The 18,696-nt window shown below is 35.4% G+C and overlaps 1 pseudogene; it reads right to left on the reverse strand.

Moving 5' to 3' along the window:
• Positions 1-2,880: 2,880 nt before the first annotated feature.
• Positions 2,881-18,696, reverse strand: part of LOC148113112 (uncharacterized) — a 65,737-nt pseudogene continuing 49,921 nt past the window's right edge.

Raw genomic sequence — 18,696 nt, forward strand, 5'->3', positions numbered from 1 at the left:
ATGCCATATGCATGTTTATTATTGATTTATCCATAAGAATGATGATTAAAATACCTTGTACCATTCATTCTTAAAGCTCCAATCACGATGGAAAATTGCTTGGAAAACTACTTTATTCCAACCCCTGCTAACATGGAAGATCTATCAGTTGTGAGGAATCAAGGCCACACATTAAGTTCTGGTTATGACTTATTGCTCATGCCTATATGAAAAAAATTAACAGTCGGCACTAAATTGGCACTAGGTAAGAGTTAGCAGAATTCAAAGGAGGGACTTGGATCATATGTGGCAATATAGTGACTCCATATTGATTGCTCTTTTCACTGCGCCCCAGCCTCTATCTCTTCTTCTCCTACAAGAACTGAATAGGAGAAGAACTATTAAAATTTTTGCTAAAAAGATTTAGGTGGTATATTTAAATAAAAAAATATTATGACACACACCTCTGCATATATCCATAACCAACTGTTTAAGTGATTGTCATATAATTCAGAAGAACCAGTAAGAGTTTCACAAATATAGAGGCCTACCATTAAAGAATCTTTGCAGCACCAAAGTAACTGATTTTGTGAGCATGTGTGCAGAATTTTGATTTAGTGTGTTCAGAAGCTTAGTTAACATTCCAAGCCATAAAATAACTTCTGGGTGAGATTGTGTTTAATTAATAATTCAATTGAGCATTATGAGCTGGACACATTATTACATCAAAGGTAATTTCAAATTGATGATATCGCGGCTGCCCAGTAGATGAATCCTCATTAATCATACACCTATGAATATTGCATTGCATATTTGGAATTGTAACCGTCAGACTTTAGGAATTTGTGCTTTAGCAAATTAAAGATCTCACACATAGTTAGTAAAAGTTAGTAAAAGTTATGTTAGATGTATTTTGTGTTATTGGACATTTAATTTAGATGACACGAAGAAAAGATTTTTTTTAAAAAAAACTATGCAATCTACATTGCCAACTTCGTTTTTCTTGTGCACACCAATAAACAGATTCTAAGACTAAATCCTGAAATTTAACAAAGAAAAGAATTTAAATTTCCCAGTAAAAGAAAATACAAGGAGTAAGTGAGAAGTACTATTGAAGTGTATAAATATGTACAACCAGTAACATTTCTGGGTTTTTTGATGTCTGCCAGCTATTCAATCTTCTGCTCTGGACTTCAATTTATACTGATTAAAGAGGAGAATACAACTTAAAGGCCTTCATTATCCATGTGCACTCCAGAAGTTGCAACAACATTGCACTTAATATGACAGAAAGGAGAATTACAAAATACATGGAATACAATCATATCAATGGCCTTTGATGTAATTGAAATAAAATCAAATGTAATTATTGTCTAATCCTGTTTACTTTTTAGTATGTGATCCATAGGATATTATTTAAGGGCCAATATCCTAAAACGTTCGGTCATTCCTATGCTCGATGTTGTACTTGCTGGTTACATCGTGTTTACAGCCTAGCAGGAGAAATGGTGGATAATACTGTTCCTGAACTTGGGGAACAACATCTGGTCATGCCCCCTTACATTTTGAAAGGGATTCATCCTTTTATATTGATACCACAAATATGCCTTTAGTCAACTGACCCCACTCCAAGGAAATACCATAAACAATGCGGCAAATCCTAATATTACAACAGCAGCCATTTTAGATTTGCTTCACATGATTGCGTATCTGTAAATTTATTCATAACATGCAGCTGTTACACACAGACTGTGTCTAACAGGAAAAGATAAACAATGCTCTTTTGTTATTCATAGACATAATTTTATAGAGATTTTCAATAACTTCTCAAAGGACAGTTTACACATAAGAACAATAATTAAAACAATTAAAGCAAGCTAAAATTCAAATCTCAGTAAGACAATGTATAGTAGAAAATACAGAACAAAGAACTCATGGCATAACTGAATGGCAGCATTTTGGTTCTTGGGCAGAATAATGTTCATGATGTAGAACCAGTGCCAGACTAGTATTAATGAAAGTGTCACTAGATATATGCCAAGATTCATATCCTAAAGAATACTCTAAGCATCTAAAGTTTTCTGTTTTCCTTCATTGGTCTTACAGACTGCTAACCTGCCTTCGTCTGCTACCTAAGTAATAACATACATAATATTGCTATAATAACCTTACACCTGTATTAGCACAGTTACACTTAATGGCATAAAAGCCATTTCTGAGTGGGTGATATTTTTTCTCCAATTTTACCCTTAGTAGGAATCATTGAAAAGTTATGCCTATGAATAACAAAAAATATTTCTTCTTTTTTTCTACTAAGAGTACATAGATGTATGATATAAAGAACAACTTTCTACAAACAACATAGACAAGATCGAGAGACAAAATTCTGGATTATATAGCTCCATTTGTTTTGCTCCCATTCAGTTATTATCTCATCTTCTTTTATTGTTCAGTGTTATTGTTTGGTTTTGTAGATTTTTTTATTTGTGAAACAGAGCTGTATGGCATCCTAATATAATAAATGAATTCATTTAATAAATAGATGTATCTCTTGGGTTGATCATCAATAACATCTGTGCACTGAATTCTCAGAATAGGATTTTGGGCTGAGCTGTGTTAAAAAAACTAGCTATAGACTCTTCCTGATAAGAAAAAGCATATTAAAATATTAAAATATTTATTTGTTTGTTTGTTTGTTTGTTTGTTTGTTTGTTTGTTTATCAACAACTACGAGGAAACAAGTAACAGCATAGACATAGACATGGACACATGAAAAAAAATGACACAAATAAAAGGGTATAAATAGGCAAAACATAGCCATAAACACATAGAATGCTTACATATAAATGGGGACAGTAGGACAGGGACCATAGGCATGCTGGTGCGCTTATGCACGCCCTCTTAGGGACCTCTTAAGAAACATGAAAGGTCCATGGTAGACAGTTTAAGGTAAAAGGTATGGGGATTAGCGAGACTAAAAATAGGATCAGGTAGAGTGTTCCAGACATTTACTACCCTATTGCAGAAGTCATATTTCCTACAATCAAGATTAGAGGAAATTATATTGAGTTTGAATCTATTGATAGCCCTTGTATTATTATGGTTGAAATTAAAGTACTCATTTACAGGCAGGACTTTTTGGTAAATAATCTTATGAACTAAGCATAGGTCGGAACGTAGGCGGCATAGTTCGAGGCTATCTAGGCCTAAAATATCAAGTCTGGTGGTATAGGGAATTTTATTTCGAGCAGAAGATTTGAGTACTCTTCTAGTAAAATATCTCTGGACCCTCTCTAATGTATTTATGTCTGAAATACAGTGAGGATTCCAGGCAGGTGAACAGTATTCAAGTATAGGTCTGGAAAAGGTTTTATATGCCCTAGTTTGAAGTATAGCATTACCAGAGAGAAAACTTCATAAAATAACATTGACAACTCTTAATGCCTTTTTTGCGATGATGTTACAGTGAGCTCTGGGACTTAGATCTTTTGAAGTGAGTACACCTAGGTCCTTGACAGAGTGTGGCTCAACTTTTAGATCGTTTCCAGCCAGCAAATATTTGATGTTCTTATTTCTTTTGCCAGTGTGCAGGATTAAGCATTTGTTAGCGGAGATTTGAAGTTGCCAATTGTTTGACCATTCAGATACATAGTTTAGGTCATTTTGAAGGGTAGTAGAGTTGTCTGTGGTGTTGAATAGATTAACATCATCGGCAAAGAGGACACAGCTGCTTATAATTTGATCACAAAGGTCATTGATATAAAGCAGAAAGAGTGTTGGACCTAGAACGCTGCCTTGGGGAACACCGCTGTTAACAGGTGTAGGATTTGATAGGGCACTGCATATTTTGACCACTTGTTGCCTGTTTGACAGGAACACAGCTATCCAATTATGCAGGGGTCCAGAAATGCCATAAGATTTTAGTTTCGGAAGTAGTTTGTCATGCACTACTGAATCAAAGGCTTTACAGAAGTCTATGTAAATTGCATCTATTGCTTTGCCCTGGTCGAGTTGAGAGGTCCAGATGTCTTTGCAGTGTATGAGTTGCAGATTACATGACAATTTTTTCCTGAAACCAAATTGTTTATCAGAGAGTAGGTTATTTGTCGCTAAGTGGAGGGTGATGGATTGGTTTATGATGGATTCCATGACTTTACACATGACACAACAAAGAGAGATTGGTCTATAATTCTCAACAAGTCCAGGGTCACCTTTTTTGAAGATAGGTATGACTGTTGCAATGACCATATGTCAGGCAAGGAGCTCATTCTAAAAGATACTTCATAGATGGTGCTTAGAGGTTCAGCTATGGTGGAGGAAAGATTTTTAAGAAAGAAGGTGCATATTCCATGAGGACCAATAGATAGAGATGGCTTTAGTTTATGTAGTGCCCTTATGATGGTATCTTCAGTAAAATCAATGTGGATTAGATCATTGCAATTGGATGAGGTACGACTAAGAAATGAGGGGGAGATGCCATTGCTGTTGACAAAGACTGAACTGAAAAAAGTGTTGAAGAGATTAGCTCTAATGGCATCATCATTAAAATCTTCACCATTTGGCACTTTTAGAGGTGGAATGGTTTTTGAGTCTTTAAGTTTGGTGTTTACAAAATTATAGAAGGCACAATTGGAATTTGTGTGTAACAACTCTTCTTCCTTTTTGCAGTGGTAATTGATACATTCTGCTTTTATTTGGTGGCATATGGATTTGTATCGGTTTTTGAAGTTAGCTACATAGCCAGTTTTATTTTTCCGCCAAAGGGATTTTTTTTTTTTTGATTGGAGTTTCTTTATAGATATGGGTAATTTGTTCTTTTTGGCTTTGGATGTTACTAATGGTACATATAGATTAATGACTCTTTGAACTTCAAGTAGAAAAGTGTTATAGTCTTCAACAATGTTGCAGTCAAGATAGATATCTTGATCTATCACAGGAAAGGAAATGCTCATTATAAATCTCTTTCTGAGATTTTACAATACAGAATCTATTATAACGTGTTCTTTTTATTGTATGCTACTTTTGAGTCTGCTTTCTTCATATTGGCAACAATAGGATATTTTTTGATCTCTGTCACTTTTACATATGAACAGTCATACTTTGTTCCAGGTTGTTCACCACAACACGTGTTTCATTTCACTTCCACATTAACCTATACATTTTGAGAAAAAACACAATAACCATCTGTTTCCAACCAATGCATCTCAAATGAATTATATGTCTTATTTTGAAAGAAGCATTTCTCAGTCTAATTCTTATGGAGTATAAATGTGCAAATTTATTTTTGGTTAAATGGTGCATTTTTTAAAATCTATATTGAAATTGGAAAGAGCAGAAGCCTATGTGCTACACATTTCCAAATTGAATATTCATTTGAGTTTAGTTTGATTTATGTGATCTAGGCATTGCCAGACTCCAAACAACTCTGGGCAGCTCATAATACAAAAAAAGAATGAAACAGAATACAACTCAAAAACAAATCTGCAGAAAGATAGCAAAGCAAACAAAACTCACAAGGGTCTTCAACTATTCTAGCCAAGGTCTGGAGAACAGCAAGATCCTTAAGGTCTTGAAAAGCTTCATCGATGTTGAGATCTCCATCCAGATCTTAAAAGGAACCTCATTCCAGAGTGTAGGCACCTAACAAAGAAGACACATCTCCTGGGTTGCCCAAAATTAGAACTATTTAGTTGAAGAATTGCAAAGCGTGCTAATGCTGTCAGTTCATATCAACCAGGCAGACACATGGGAAATATTATATTAAAGCAGGAAACAAAAATAATTTAATTTCATTCTACAGTGAAAAAAATTGAATTCTTTAAGAATCTCTACTATATATTTCAACTGTTTATGTACTTTTTCAATTGACGTTTTATATTGCTCTGTAATATGGTGTCTTTCTAAAAATTATGACAAGTGGCATCACCAGGCATACCTTTAAGCTTTGTGGTCTAAATTGGTCTCCACATACCATAACAATAAATATTTGTTAAGGTCATAATCTGTTCTCTCATATGAAACTTCTGTAAACATCATCAAATTTGCCTATTAGCTGGTCCAGTGAGTTAAGAAAGAAGATTCTTAGTCCTTTTTACTATCTTCCTATTGACTAATCTCAAATAATTGCATTAATTTTTTTAAAGTAAAAAAAAAAAAAGTAGAAGGACTTTATGTCCTGATTGAAATTCAAGACATTTCTCCAATTATATTGATGGAATCAACAGGGGTTTCATGTAAGTCTTACCACTCTTTATGTCAATGTCTTAAATATTTTTTATTGTTGCTGCTACTGAAACCTAGGTTTTCCCAAATACTAAGAAACTCAGTGGAAATGCAACAGGAAAGTATTATGATGGAACTGGAACAAACAAGTGGAAGGAAATGCATGAAACGTATCTGTATCCGTTCCAGTCAGACTTCAGGCCTGGGTACAGCATGGAAATGGCATTGGTCGCGTTGGTTGATGATCTCTGGAGGGCTCGGGACAGGGGTTGCTCCTCTGTCCTGGTCCTATTAGATCTCTCAGTGGCTTTTGATACCATCGACCATGGTATCATGCTGCATCGATTGGAGGGGTTGGGGTGGGGGGCACTGTGTTGTGGTGGTTTTCCTCCTTTCTCTCCGACCGGTTGCGGTCTGTGTTGGCAGGGGGGCAGAGGTCAACCCTGAGGCCCCTCATATGTGGGGTGCCACAAGGGTCGGTCCTCTCACCCCTTTTGTTCAACATTTATGTAAAGCCGCTGGGCGAGATCATCCGTGGTTTCGGGGTAAAGTACCACCAGTAAGCTGATGACACTCAGCTGTACATCTCCACCCCGGACCATCCCAACGATGGCCTTGAAGTGATGTCCCTGTGCCTGGAGGCCGTGCGGATCTGGATGGGGAGAAACAGGCTCAAGCTCAACCCATCCAAGACCGAATGGCTGTGGTTTCCGATGTCCCGATATAGTCAGTTGGCCCCATCACTGACTATTGGGGGAGAATCATTGGCCCACACGGAGAGAGCTCGCAACTTGGGCGTCCTCCTGGATTCACGGCTGTCTTTAGAAGAGCATCTGACTGCCATGACCGGGAGGATTTTTCATCAGGTTCGCCTGATTCACCAGTTGCGTCCCTTTCTGGATCGGGACTCCTTACTCACGGTCACTCATGCCCTCATCACTTTCTGCCTGGACTATTGCAATGCTCTCTACATGGGGCTCCCCTTGAGGAGCACCCGGAGGCTCCAACTGGTGCAGAGTGCGGCTGGGTGGGTGGTTATGGGAGCTACATGGCATTCCCATGTAACACCTCTCCTGCGTGAGCTGCACTGGCTCCCGGTGGTCTTCCGGGTGCGCTTCAAGGTTTTGGTTACCACCTTTAGAGTGCTCCATGGCTTAAGACCTGGTTACCTACGGGACCTCCTGCTGCCACCAATAGTCTCCCACCGGCCGGTACGCTCTCATAGAGAGGGTTTCCTCCGGGTGCCATCGGCCAAACAATGTTGACTGGCGGCCCCCAGGGGGAGAGCCTTCTCTGTGGGGGCACCTACTATCTGGAATGAGCTCCCCCCAGAGATACGGAGGATCCCGGATCTGCGCACCTTCCGCCGCACTCTTAAGATCTTTTTATTCCATCAGGTTGGCCTGGCCTAATCTTTTCCCTTTTTTCCCTTTTTAAAAAATGTAAATTTTAATCTGTTTTAAATTATTGGGGTGTTTTAAATCTGTCTTGGGCTAAATTGTTTAATTCGGTTTTACTTTGCTTTTAAATTTTGTATTTATGTGTTTTATCTTGTGGCTGTTCATTGCCCTGAGTCCTTCGGGAGTAGTGTGGTATATAAATCAAATAAAATGAAAAAATGAAATGAAATATTATTTTATTTATTGATTCCAGAACCAATCTGATTCCAAATTGTCCTGTTCCTGACTCTTAAACTGCTAATGCTGAGTCACAGAATAGAGACTAAGGGAAATAATAATATCTGCAATCCAGACATTTATTCTGGGCAAGATTGCCAATTTAGCAGGTATTACTGAGGCCTTTGGGAAGAAAATATAATTTTGTAAATTAGGATATTTGTGAATCTAGACTTGTAGGGGGGTGATGGAAGTAGTTAGAAATATTTCTTTCAAGTTCTGTTTAATATTCTACCTATCTTTAATCTTGTATTCATATTTACTCATTTATATGCTTGACACCTCAATTGCTTTTTTAAAAAATGCTTTTATCTACAGTTGCCCTTGGAGTTCACTTGGAGTGAATTGGAACCTGGAATGTTGTGATGGTTGTTGCAGATTCAGAATACATTACAACATTATTCATATGTTACTAGTTTTTTTCTGAAGTTGCCTACCATTGTTGGTTTTGGCCGTTAAAGTTCTAATTGTACATAGTTAATTGACAGTGTTACTCCATTTGAATTAGAAGAAGGAAAATCATAGTAGAATTCATTCGTTTTTATTCTAAGACTCTGGCACTAGGTTTGGAAATAGAATAATAGAATATGGACATTGGAAGACCTGTTAGAGATAACCTCATCCAACAATGCATGGATCTGTTACTATAGACATTACATCATATACTACATCATATAGACATTTATCTCCAGTATGATGTACTTACATGTAATCCTCCCTATTCTATATCATGCCTTTGCTTTTCATGTCCATGTAAAGATCTCTACATTTGATTTTGCTGAAATTTATCTTTCTGATTTTTGCTCATCGTTTCAGTCTATCCTCCTAAATCTTGGTATTGTCATCCAAGATATTTATATCATTTTTGTGGCCTTACAATTTTGATATGACCTACTCCATCATCCAAGTCATTTATAAATGTTATGCATCATAGTGCCCTGAATAACACTTCATTCTATCATCCAAATCCACTGATTCATACTCATTGGGTACAAATAGATATCAATTATAGCTCAGCCCATTTTTGGAGCAGGTGGAGATATATTTTCTACTAAGATTTCATGAGTTAGTGTTAGAATTATACTTTGCTAAATACCTTTCCTGACAAGAGTACAAAAACAGAATCAAGATGGTGCTGTTGACATCTGACTAATCAGTTCTGTTTATAAGAAATCATGCATCCTCATGATGCACTCAAATTATTTATAGTAAAGTATATAATCGAAGCATTTCAGTAGTGGAATTACTATTAATCAGAGAAGTGTTTTACACATGAGTGAATTTTATTTGCTGGTAATGTTTTGTCAGAGACAGGCAACATCTCCAAATGTAATTGAATTCCCATCAAATTTAATTGGCATGGCTAATGGTGAGGGATGCTGGGAGTTGAAGTCTGACAGTGTTGGACACATCACCAGTTGTCCTTCCTAGTGTTACATCAGTAAAGGCAACTCTCCCTTTCCCTCACTCTTTACCCAAATAATAAACACCATGATGTACGATCTAGAATTTTGGGGAAAGAGGGACTAGAGTAAAAGAAATGGAGTGTGAATATTCACTTTCATTTTGCATTACTCAAATGAAGACTTTCACACTGACAGGAAGCTAGCTGAACAAAAGAAGACTGAAATTGAATAATTGAAATTCCTGTAGTATATTTCAACTGACCTTGGCAGGTAGTTTGGTGCCAGAATGCAACAAAATTGAAAACCAGACTTGTTCACAACTCTTTTAAATCAATAATAAATTATACAGTTTCTTCATTTTTAAATGAGACCCCTCCTTGGTCTAATTGACTGGATGAGGTTTATGAGTTTAGGCATTTTTTTCTTGCCCAGGATCACAATGGGGCTATCAATGGCATCCTACATCAATTGTAGCTTTTATTTAGATGGAAAAGCTACAGCCCAAGAAATGAACACAATTCTGCATTGCAATTCATTATGATTTTGTATTATAGTGTTTGTCCTGCAATTTTCAAAACTTTTTTTAATAGATCATTTAAAGTATAGTGCATCATAAGCTTTTGAATGAAAAAAAAATACTTGCAACTGTTTTCTTTCAAGTTAGATTTTAATTCCCTAAGCAAATTTCTTCTGAATATTTGTATTATTTGTAAAATACTATGGTTTTTAAAAAGCTGGTTTCCTACAAACAGATAGCCTTTCTGCTTTCAGATAGGGCCATAGAGTGACAAAACACAGAAACAATTTTAGCATATGTTCAGTGTCTTTTATTTTATGCCACTAAAAGTTGTAAGGTATACTAAAAGATTCCTTTAAAATTACAAGGCATATTCTGCATGAGAGACCATAGAAATCAGGCCATGTGTTATTTAAATGTATGTTTAAAATGATATAAATATCTTCCAGTATAAAAGGTAATTTGTTCATAAATAAATAAATATACAGCCAATACAGGGACATTATACATATATTGACATCGAAACCTGACATATATGTAGGTCTTTGATTATTCGGGTTTTCTCCCGTGTAAAATTGGAAGTGTCTTGGCGACGTTTCGACGAAGTCTCATTCGTCATCTTCAGGATGGTGTTTTCAGCTTTGTGCTTCTAGGAATATATATATATACCTGGCTTAGGGCCAGGGTACTTACGGGACCATCTTCTGCCACCAATTGCCTCCCACCGGCCAGTTTGCTCCCACAGAGAGGGCCTCCTCAGGGTGCCGTCAGCCAGACAATGTAGGCTGGCGACCCCCAGGGGGAGAGCCTTCTCTGTGGTGGCACCTACCCTCTGGAACAATCTACCCCCAGAGATACGAGTGATCCCAGACCTCCAGACTTTTCATCGGGCCCTTAAAACCTACTTCTTTCAGTTAGCCAGGCTGTCCTGATTTTATGATGGGGTTTTTAAAATTTGAAATTGGTTTTAAATTGAAATGTTTTAAATTATGGGCCAAATTATTTAATTATTTTAAATCTATTTTAACTTTTGTATATAAAGTGTTTTACTTGGCTGTTCACCGCCCTGAGTCCGAAAGGAGAAGGGCAGTATAGAAATTTGAAAAATAAATAAATAAATAAATAAGTGTGTGTGTGTATGTGTGTGTGTATACAATTTCCATTCTTGCTTTCCAACTAACTATGTTTAATACTGTAATGTTCTATTTGTTTGGAAATTCATTTATTTTGAGATAGCATCTAAGTCTGACACTATTGTGTGTTACATGAGGTACTAATACCGCTCAATAAAGCCTAAGTAAGACAACACCTAGAATACTGTATCCAGTTTTGGCCACCACACTATAAAGAAAATGTTGAGACTCTAGAAAGATTCTAGAAAGAGTGCAGAGAAGAGCAACCAAGATGATTAGGGGACTGGAGGCTAAAACATACAATGAACGGTTGCAGGAATTGGGCATGGCTAGTTTAGTGAAGAGAAGGACTAGGGAAGACATGATAGCAGTGTTCCAATGTTTGAGGAGCTGCCACAGAAAGGAGGGGGTCAAGCTATTTTCCAAAGCACCTGAAGACCAGACAAGGAATAATGGATGGAAACTGAACAAGGAGAGATTCAACCTGGAAATAAAAAGAAATTTTCTGACAGTGAGAGCAATCAACCAATGGAACAACTTGCCTTCAGAATTTGTAGAAGCTTCATTGCTGGAAGCTTTCAAGGAGAGACTAGACTGCCATCTGTCACAAATTGTCTAGAGTCTCCTTCTTGGGTGGGGGGTTGGACTAGATAACCTACAAGGTCCCTTCCAACTCTGTTAATTTGTTAAACATAAATTATAGCTCTGAAAGAGTAGATCAGTTTATCATTCAAATTGCTATAGAGAATGAATAAATATCCACTTATATTTTCATTCAAACATGTATGCAATTAGAATGTCTAGTTCCACACATATCTAGTTGGTCCAGGACAATTTCTGTTGACACCTGTTGTGCCAGCATCCCAACCAGTTTAGTATTTGTCCTGGATATTTTGTTTGTTTGTTTTGTTTTTCAATGAGGCCCAGGCAGCCTTTCTCTTGCCTTCTGTTTCCCCAGAACCATTAGTCCCAACTAGTTCTTCAACCTTTGCCAAAAGAGATGAGAGATGCCAAGATTGTCTACCTGTTCATGATGTAATAAAGAATCAAAGCCAGGAAGAATTCCCTGTGAAGTAATGGTGAATTGAAGAGTGAATTGAAGAATTTCTCTTAACTGACTTCCTACACCTAGTTGTTTTGGGGGGCCTATGTAGGTTTTCCGAAGCCTGAACAATTCTCTGGTTGAAAGGAAAATCCAATCAACCCACATGTTCAACAGAGAGCCTGTGCTTGCAAAAGGGTAGCAAAATGGAGATTTTTTGGAATTTCTTGGTAAGTGACCAGCTGGGAAGCAGGCTTTCCATCAAACTCAATGTTTTTTGTTATAGCCAGAACATGCAGACATTAGATCCCATCTTCCCGCTTATTAACTACTTTATTTAATTTATTAATCTGTAAATTAAAGAGAGGTTTCTCTCAGAAACGGTGCAATATCTTTTTTTGATGATTTTCAATATTTCTGGAGTTATTTTGGACTTTGATTTGGGATTTGGACTTAGTTTATAGAACAAGAAGACTATGTTTTGGATTGTTAAACTTCTTATACATTAAAACATTTTATAGGATTAAAACTTACCTTTTAAAAAATCTGCATCTGTAATACCTGACACTGTGTTCTTTCCAACCCCATTAATATTTAGCCATCCTTGGGAACATTGCTTTGTTTTTACTTAGCTCTTTGCTGATCAGTTTGGATCTATGAACAAATGTAATTGGAATTGCTCTCTGTATTTGGCTCCCTCGGTGTTTTTCCAGATAAATCATATATTGCAAATATTTTCTTTGACCATTAGAGTGTGCTATTCAATATGCTAGAAAAAATTAAGACCAAATGCTGCATATTCTTGGAGAGAAACTTTTATTTAAAAACTTAGAAACTAAGTTTGAAAAAAATGAACAATTACTGAATAATAAATTTGATATAATTCTTGTGGAATCCAAGCAAAAAGTAAAATGGAAATTAAAGTTCATAAAAAGGACACCCTATAAATACATGTTTTAAGACGTCTTTGTTGTCTATCAAAAGAAAAAACTTACAGGAATAAGTTTCTTATGATCATTCTGATTTAAGATTAAAAGCTGAAAACCTAAATATAACTGTTTTGAAAGAAATCTCAATGTCTTTGTTTTACCAGAGGAATATTTGTTTTACCAGAGATAAACCAAGCAAAGACTGTGTTTCATCAGGTCAAATAGAGGTGTGTGACTTTTTAATTTTCAAAGGCTGAAGTTTGAACTACATCTCGTTCAAAGGGTTATTGATTTTCATACCAGAAACATTCTAGACTTTGATCAAAGTTTAACACAAATGGAACAGAAGGGAATGCACGATCAGCAACAGCCTGAAGATTATGGATGAAAGATTGGACGAATTAAAGGAATAGGAGGCACATGTTAGAAAGAAAAAGAAGAAGATGACTTAGGTGGCATGCCTATGTGTATATGCATATCTGAGGGGAAAAAAGAGAAATGAGAATGTAAATTTTTGTAGAGATTCATGTATTAATGATGGTTCTTTTCAGCTGTGATGGTGCAGTGGTTAGAATGCATTATTGCAGGCTGATTCTGCCCACTGCCAGGAGTTCAATCCTGATGGGCTCAAGGTCAGTAAAAGGTCAGTATAATGAGGTCCCAGATTGTTGGGGGAAATCTACTGACTCTGTAAACCACTTAGAGAGGGCTGTAAAGTACTGTGAAATGGTATATAAGCATAGGTACTATTGCTATTATTTTATAGCTAAGATTTTTTAATCAATAGTGACTTAAAATAAAATTGTAAGACTGATATAATATTAATTTTTATTATTAGTAAGTATGTGAGTTGAAAGTGTAAAAATTGAAAACTGTAACAAATATTGTCACAGAAAAGGAAAGCAAAAAATAAAAACTAGGTCAGCACTTCTAGCGTCCAGCTCTTTCCAAGTTCTAATAAAATTTTTCTCTTCTTCTGATCATATTGATATTGCAAGTTTATTCCAATTTATTTTAATTAGCATCTTATTTGTTAATGCCAGTATCCCTCATCCCTGTATTAACAAGTCTGTAAAACAAGTCTGGGATATAACAAAGGCTTAATTAATAGTAAAGGGAACATTTAATGCGATGAGTCAGAATAATAGTAGAGTGTTTTAATTTTATTTGGGAACTTATACAAAGCTGAGAATTATTGTATTATGTCAAAAGTTCAAATTGCTGAAAAGGAAATTTTGCAGACATCTGTTTAGCTCAGATGGCTCCTGAACTTAATCTCAAATTCCTTAATCAAAACTTGCAATTTGATAATAGGGGAAATTTACATAAGTATCAAGACATAATTGAATATACTACATTTTCCCTAACTTGATTGATAGTTTTTCTGTGGGCATCAATCTGAAGAGTGCCATTTGTCACTTACTCTTTCACTTTTAATGTCTATTGAATTGCGGCCTTATAAAACTACCAGTTTCATGAAATCTGATTATTTTGTAGACAAAAGAGACAAAAACTTGGAATATGATTGCTATAAATGTTTTTATTTCCTTTCAAGTGGGTAAGGCTGAAAAATGCAGGTATTTTTTTTCCTTGTCCAACTATGATTCAGACGTGTCTGACAGAGGAGCCTGTTCTGGTGATCTGGTTGCATCTCAGCTTGACGATATGTCAAGTGCTGAATCATCTAAGGTTGATCCACCTGACAGACATCAGGAGCAGCTGGATCCGCTCTTAGAAGATGAAGAATTATACCGAGAATATGCCACATACAAGTATGGAATTATTTTAGTCATTAATTAATGTTGTTCAGTCTGTCTAGTTGTTTTCAAAATTCCTACCATTATTTGGAACTGTCATTTTGTAAATTACTTTTAAGTTTCTAGGAAATGAAAAAATGATTTATACCTATTTAACCTAAAATACGCTCCAAATTGGCTTTCTGTAATCTACCATATGATTAGATCTCTTGTTTTCCAACTAAAAAATAAGAAAGCTCCAGGCTTGAATTTTTAACAGCTAAACTTTTAAGGCCTAATATTTCTTGGTTTCTTGGCTGCTTTATTAATTCAAATACATGAGGCAGAGGAATTTCTACCATCACAAGCTAAACAGTTGGGGAGGGGGGAGAGAGATGGGGGAGGGGGGAGGGAGGAAGAGAGAAAGGGGAGGAGGAGAGGGAGAGGAGTATAGAATGAGTCCCATGACTACAAGCCATTTGTAGTCAATTGGCATGTCAATTGTCAGCCATGTTCCCAGGAATGCCCTCACTAAAATGAGACTGGGTGGCACCTGGAGGAATAATGTAAGAAGTCAGCTGTGGGGATAATTTTGTTGGGAAACAAAAGCTAAGTAACTCGAAAGAGACCTAATACTTACTCAAGTTACTTAGATTTGCTTCAACAAAATGATTCCTACAGCTTATTTCTTACATCATCTGTCAATTATCCAGAAAGAATAATTGGGTAATATTTGGCCTTTTTATTAGGTGTCACCAACAAAATTGTAATTATTATAACTTTTATGTTCTGCTGCAAAATATGCTTTGTGTTTACATTTATTTTGATTAAAATTTTGATTTCTTTTGTAATGTATTTGTATATTCCTAAACATTATTATTTTTATGACCCTGTAATCCCTTAATTCTGAGTATGTATTTTTAAACCAGTTGTTTCAGTATGATTTTTGATTCACTCACTATAGTAATAAAAGAGCAGAACTATAAAATGTGCACTAGACACAGCTTTTCCAATTCAATGGGAAAAAAATTCAAAGAACATATGTACAAATTGAAAGAAAGGACCATAGTTCTATGGTAAATGTTGTGCTTTCCATGTCAAAAGTCTTAAAGTCTTTGGAAAATTTAGTTAGTCAGCCTAATGTCTGTCTATGAAGACTATTTTGTTCTATACAGCACTTGAATTGAAAGAATTAGTCAGAAATGTTTTGGCCTCCTACTCCTCTCAACATAATTCAAACTGAAAACGTACTAGAATCTGGATGATTGGTCTTTGTATCTTGAGCCCACATTTCAGAGAACCTTCAAAAAGTAGTGAAGTTTTGCAGCTTTGAGCTCCAAGTACACATGGCTGCAAACCATTGATGTTTTGAGCACTTAGCAAGCATGAGACATTGGACCCTGCATATAAAATGAAAAGAGACATTCTTTGAAGATCTAATAATATGTTAGATTTTATTCCTTAATCCATTTTTGTCACAATTCACATTTATTGCCACCTATTTCATTTAAGTGCAAATAAAACTGGCAAGCTGCTATTCTGCCGTTGGCATTTTAACAATTCCACTGAAAGAATTGCAGCTATATAAGGCTGAGTGTTTTTGAATTCTTTATATTCAAAGAGGTTCTATTTTCCACATCCCTCAGAACAAATGAGATTTTCAAGTAGTTTCATCAACGAACATGACAATGTGATCTGAAAGATAAGACATCTTCTTATCAGAAAAAAAACACTTTCAGTTACCCCCTAAAATTTAGTAAGAAAAAGAATGATGTAAATAACTGATGTGAAAAATACATATATGGTTTATTGTAATTATATGCTAATGTATTGATGGAACATTTTTTTTACTTCATAGGAAATAGCCTATCCTTTCATTTTATAAAGGTGGAAAATAATTAGGTCTTACAATTAAGACCTAGTTTGGTTATGGATATCTTTTTCTTCTTTCAAGTTAAAGGAAATTGTATAAATTAGAGATAGGATGCAAAGAAAGATGTGTAGCACCAGAGTGAAATGGGCAGCTATATCTCACCAGGATGAGATGGGCATCACCATTCTGCATCTTTCACTATCCACCACCTAACTTTTATTCAATAAAATGGTTGGCTTTACAAAATGGTGAGATATATTTAAAGAACCTCCCTTTGGTTTTTTTGTGATTTTTTTTAAAGAGAAAAAAGGAAGTAAATTTCAAAGCAATCTGCACATTTTTACCCCAATTTTGGTTATACTTATCTGATTTGTTTGCATCACTCTAACTATTTAAATTTTTATACTTTTTTCTTAGAAAACCATGTCACATTCCTAATATAAATAATGTTTGCATTTACAAAAACAAAAAACAAAAAACAAACAAACAAAAACAAACAAGCAGAATTAAAGCATGATCTTTGTCAATATCAAATTAGAAGTTAAATTATTCTTCTAAGTCAATGATTCAGGCTATTGAAGATGACATTGTATCATTTATTATTTATTTGTTCAGTTTAAATCCAATTCAACGTAGCCTCTCTTCAACCGTTCACTGGCAACTACTCTGTGAAGTAGATTGGATTGAAAGAGGCCCCAAATTACTCACCTATAACTGAGATAGGACTGTGGGTCGTTCTGTGATTTCAACTACTACACTCCTAATATGGCAGAATTTATGTTAGACACAATTAACCAAAATTTAGAATAATCTCATATTTTTATAGCTATGTTGTTATTGTTATCCATTCAGTCGTGTTCAATTCTTGGCAATTCTATGGGCCACGTCTCTCCACATCTTCCTTTCTTGCACTGTTTCTTTGACTTTTTCTATGCTCTGGCTGGTGTCAGCTTTGATGCTGTACAGTCACCGAGGTGGCCCAGTTTCCTTTTACTGCTAATTCTTCCCAGTGTTTTTTCCAGTGATTTTAGCTATACAGTTGTAAACTTTTTAAGACTATAAATCCAGTTTTAATACTTTTTCCCATTATCTTGAAAAAGGAATAAAAGAATTAATTTTTTCTCCATTATTTTTTCCATTGTCCATTGCAGCTAGATCTTAAAATCACGTGCCTTAAATAGATTATTCCTTGATTGCATGGATATTCCATTTTATTGTGCTCATATTATTTTACTTTCTAGTTTTCCTTACCAAACTCAATATTTTGTTTGTTTGTTTATTAACAAAGTAGTCTTTTGATCATCAGTGAAGTGATGTTATTCATATAGGACTTTAAATATACTGTATGTGGAGATAATACAAAAATACTATTAAAATTTGAGCAACAATAAGGTTAAGTAAAAGTTTGACCTTGTGATTTATTCTTTGACATTACTTTACTATTAAGTTTAAAGTCTAAAGTTTTTTTTTTCTCAAATGATAAAAATTATATGTCCCTCATATTTAGAAATCTAATTATATCCAGAAAATGTAAAGTATGTGTTTAAAACTGTCAACTTCAATAGCAGAACAATGCCACTATATGGATAAAGTTATCACAAATATGGTAGTGGAATCTAAATCCAGTTTCAAACATGATATTTTTACATAATAGCTACAGTATACTTGATTATGGTACTGAATCAATAGCCTCAGAATAGCCTGTCTGTTTCAAAAACTATATATTTTACATGTACAGTTTATTACATAAGTTATTTGTGCTTCAAACCTACCACTTTTCAGAATTTGCAAATGAAAGATGACCTTTTGCAGGGGACTTGCACATGATGAGCTGTTATTCTGTTCCAGGAGAGACAATGTAACAAGCAAGCTTTCCTGGAAACATGATTGATAAGCAGAAGGCAAGAACTTATTGAGGTGAGGTCACAAATTTTTATCACAAACTAGCAAGCCTCATTTGACAATGCACCAAGGAGTATGAACTCAGGTTTCATAGTTTTCAAGCAGAGACTCTTATAGAGTTCTGGAGGGGAAAAAAGCAGTAATATATTCCAGAATTGTACTTATTTAAGGAGGTGTAGATAAGAAGCTGTCAAAATTGTTATCCTGTGTGTTGCTTAGTTACCATTTCTGAGAATCCCTGATGGACATGAACAGTAAATTGTAAAGACCCTCAGCACAAC

This window comes from Pantherophis guttatus, chromosome 6 (assembly GCF_059756535.1).
Source record: "Pantherophis guttatus breed Tessera chromosome 6, ASM5975653v1, whole genome shotgun sequence".
Taxonomy (NCBI): domain Eukaryota; kingdom Metazoa; phylum Chordata; class Lepidosauria; order Squamata; family Colubridae; genus Pantherophis; species Pantherophis guttatus.